Here is a 3,993-nt window from a genome sequence, read left to right as displayed (position 1 = left end):
GGTAATGGCAATCGGTATCAGCTGCAACACTTCAAGACCACGCGTTCCGCTGCTCTCTCTTCTAGCTCTGTCACGCTGTGTGCCTCAGTCGTCCATGTGCCCACCAGTGTTTGCTTGGGACTCACCTCAAGTAGCGGGAATGTTGCGGGGCCCAGTGCTCTGCATCTCTTTGAGAGTATATAAATGGTAAGATTGACGGCTGGCGCGGTTGCGTAGCCGCAATTACAGAGTTGATCTACCCCTTGCCGCTTGCTGACGTCGAAAAATAAATTCAAATTATTACGATATATTTCATTAAGGAATTTTTTATTTGTTTATTCTAATTTATTATTTTCATTATTTAATAATTATTTATCATTTTTCTTTAAGCCCTATTATTACTTCTTGGTGGCCATTTTAAAAGAAAGGAAGGCATTTCTGTTAACTAAAAAAAATGACACCATCTTCCAACGTGGGAACCCTGAGGGGATGCAGAGCCGTGGAGTAGTAGAGTGTTATTTGGTTGTTAGCGTACAGACACGTGTGGTAGCGTAATAAATGTCTTCTTTATTTATCAAGTAGTGGGGAACGTTTTGCGCTTTCTCGTTCCCGAAGCGAGGGATCTGCTGTTCGACGCTGGCGTTTCGAAGCGTTGTCGCGTTGCCGAACGCCATCTGGATCAGCTACTCGCCGCTGGCGTTTCAAAGCGGCTTCTCGTTCTCGAAGCGAGGAATCAGCTGCTCGACGCTGCCGTTTACGTTCGGCGTCGCGAGCTCTCCTCTGTGCAGCCTTGTCGTCGGAGGTGCTCGCGGTTCTGACAGTGTGCTGGCTTGCGCTAGTTGAAGGTGTGCCAGCCAGTTCGCTGACGGAATCGTTGGCGTCCATTTGCAGTCATCGGATGGCGCAGTACCGAAGAAGCAACTGAGCGGAGCACGGACGGGTTTATTTGCATAGCAGAGGGAGTGGAGAGGAGGAGCAGCGCGCATGCGCGTGATTGGACAGCTGGTATACAGAGGGTAGAGGAGGAGCAGCGCCTGCTAGCGCAGAAGTGGCGTGGAGGAGCCCAGTGAGAGCGGCGTTATCACAGCTGTTGTGGAGAGGAGGAGAGGTGCGGACGCCGGACGACGGAGGATAGACTAAGAGATGCTTTGCATCTAAAACTAAAATAAAGCATATGCTCTGCTCTGGCTGGGTAGCTTTTTACCTATATCAGCCACATTGCGTAAAGCCAATACGAGTGGCTTGAAGTGACTTCCCGAATACTCGACGCAAGCTCAATTCCGCTAACTGGCATGTAATGCCGGGTTCAGACTATTGCCGCAGCTGCTATAATAACCTAAAGAATGACGTCACTTCACGTTTCAGCCAACCTAACTGCGTGACATGCTGTTTGTTTACGAACATAGACAACGATATGGCTGTTGCTTAGGTCGTCTGAACATAGTCTAACGCAATATTACATCCCAAACAGCATTATTATGTGGGCTATAACATACTCCTTTCATGTTACGTGAGTAGTAACACTTAGAATGCCTATAAGTTATCACGACACTGCGATAGTACATTTCACGCCAGGCTGTTTCAAAACCAATACGCATTCTGACTAGTGACGTAATGCTTATTGCTTTAATGATTGTGACAGTAAATTTGTGGCCTAACCAAATCCAAACACCATCTGTACTGTGTTCGTGGTTGATTTGTATTCTTGTAGCAAGACAAGATAAAAGTTGTTCTGTACAAATGTCAGAAAGCAGTCTTGTTTTGTTTCTTAACATGTAATCATCATCAACAACGACAGCCTACTCAGGCCCACTGCAGAGCGAAGTCTTCTCCCACTGAATTCCCACAGCTCCGTCCTCCGCCGCTCGGGTCCACAGCTTACCACCGTATTTCCTTATTTCATCCCTGCAACGGATTAATGGCCTTCCCCATCTTCTAGACCCATCTCTTGGTATTCTCGTTGTCACGGTAATTGTCCACCGTTTCTAGGTTTGTCTCGCTACATGGCCAGCGCAAGTTCATTTGTTACTGCAAAGCAGTATACGTCACCCCTCATGTTTTCATACAAGTGAAGTATACTTACACGGCGCTGCTCCGAGGCTCCTCCTCGCCACCACCGACCCCTCTTTCGCAACGGTTATCCCAACAATTATTCCCCTAGCCACCACTGATGCCTCTTTCACAAGTTGCGCAGTTGGCTGGCAGCGGCCATAGGGCCGTTATCAGATGATATCAGAGAATCAACACCAGAGCGAATGGGCATAACGACGCCCGAAAGCCGCTGCCGAGAATGCAGCCGCGGCCATTTCCCCTTCAAATTCCACTCGCCCACTAGCTGCGCACCCCTGCCGGTTGAAAGCAACTTGCTCCGTTGAAGCGCCGGCGTGAGCATATTATTCTTCTTTAGCTTGAAAGCCATTCCGAACAACATTGTCGGGTCGGAGGTTTTCGTTGACCAGCTGCTCATAGTTCTTCAGGTGGAATAGTAATAAACGATCTTAGTCTGGTCGAATATAAAGTTTTTCTCTCTCCATTCGCCAGTGCATTTCACGCCTAATTAAGCTCCTATCTCCAGTAGCCGGTTTAGGTAGGCACGGAATGGGGGTGAACGGAGGGGGCATGCATGCGCAGCAGGGCTTAATGTCGCTACCCACGACATACCCGTTGCGGTGGTGGGCGATTTAAACGTGGCAGTGTCATGGCTCAATGTGCCCAGTCAGCTGCCCTTCGCAATCGAGCGGTTTGGGTCTGGGTTGGTGTATTTCACAGACAATGAGATGCCTACGACCGGGAAGCGAAAGGGACACCCATGTGTGTGTGCACTGGCATAGAGGTCGAAGCCCTCGAGGTGTTAACTCGCTATAGGACAGACGCATGTCGCTCGTTTGGAGGTAGAAGAGCGGAAACATAAGCGCCAGCCCGAACAGAAGCGTGAATGGGAGGGTAAACTACAGAAAGCCGCTGCTACCGTTGTTCCAGCTGCAAGTTCCAGCTTGTCGTGTAGCTGCAAATCCCTCCCGGATGAACAGCAACTGACCGGGATCGAACGCTGACGTGGGCCAAAATCACTTGTTCAGTTTAAAGGATTTTTAGAGCGATATGTTCGACAGTATCCTTCACTTCTAAACACCCGCTCATGACCGGTTGTCGGTTTATGCGTGCACAGGTTTGGAGAGGAGGGCGGTAGGGGGGGCGGGAACGCGCAGATATAGGTTCTGGTCCTTTATTGATGACACGTATGTTGTGTTGGCGTGAGTTACAACGCGGCCGTCAGACCAATGCGACCGGTACCGTGTCATCTGTGGTGGAGTGGATTGGATTGGAGCGTTACACAAACAGTAAGATCCTACGACGCGCGAGGGAAAGAAACAGCTCTATGTTTGTCCGGTAAGACAAGCTCATGTCTTTTCCAAATTTCGTTCTGCTCTAGGAAGTATGTTCAGTCTTAACTTACAAACAAACGTGTTTTGTTTCGTGCGTTCTATGGAGGGCGTGCTGCTTTGCAGGTCATCCTTCTTAAGAGAGTAGAAGGGCACCAATTTTTTAGATGCGAAGCAGCTTATGGTGGCGCCTGTTCCCTCCGCCACACCCCCACTGTGCATACCTGGCCAGGCACCGCTGATGATGATTGTGGCAGGATGCCCCTAGGGATTGGCCAACCAAATAATTCGTCCCGAGATAGCTTTGTGTTCAACCACCGTCGTCATCTTCCTGTATGGGAACCTCTTCCCGCAACGCCGCGATAAGTGCCACGGGCAACGTCGCCGGTAACGCCACCTTCAACGCCAACGTCAACGCCAGTGCCAGCGCAGCGGACAGCGCCGCGGAGATGAAGGCACAAGAAGAAGAAGAAGGAGCAGCACCTCCCCCTGTCGTGATCGTCCACCCGGAACACGAAGACGCCGACCACATCCCTAGCCAAGACTTGGTGCGCCTGATCAAACACGCGAGTCCGTGCGTGGCCACGCGCAAGCACCAGGACATGATGGGCCAGGACGAATACTAGAACTTGAT

The sequence above is a fragment of the Haemaphysalis longicornis genome, unplaced genomic scaffold (assembly GCF_048455015.1).
Source record: "Haemaphysalis longicornis isolate Haplotype H1 unplaced genomic scaffold, Haemaphysalis longicornis Haplotype H1 scaffold_6, whole genome shotgun sequence".
Classification (NCBI taxonomy): domain Eukaryota; kingdom Metazoa; phylum Arthropoda; class Arachnida; order Ixodida; family Ixodidae; genus Haemaphysalis; species Haemaphysalis longicornis.
Note: the sequence above shows the minus strand (reverse complement) of the source record.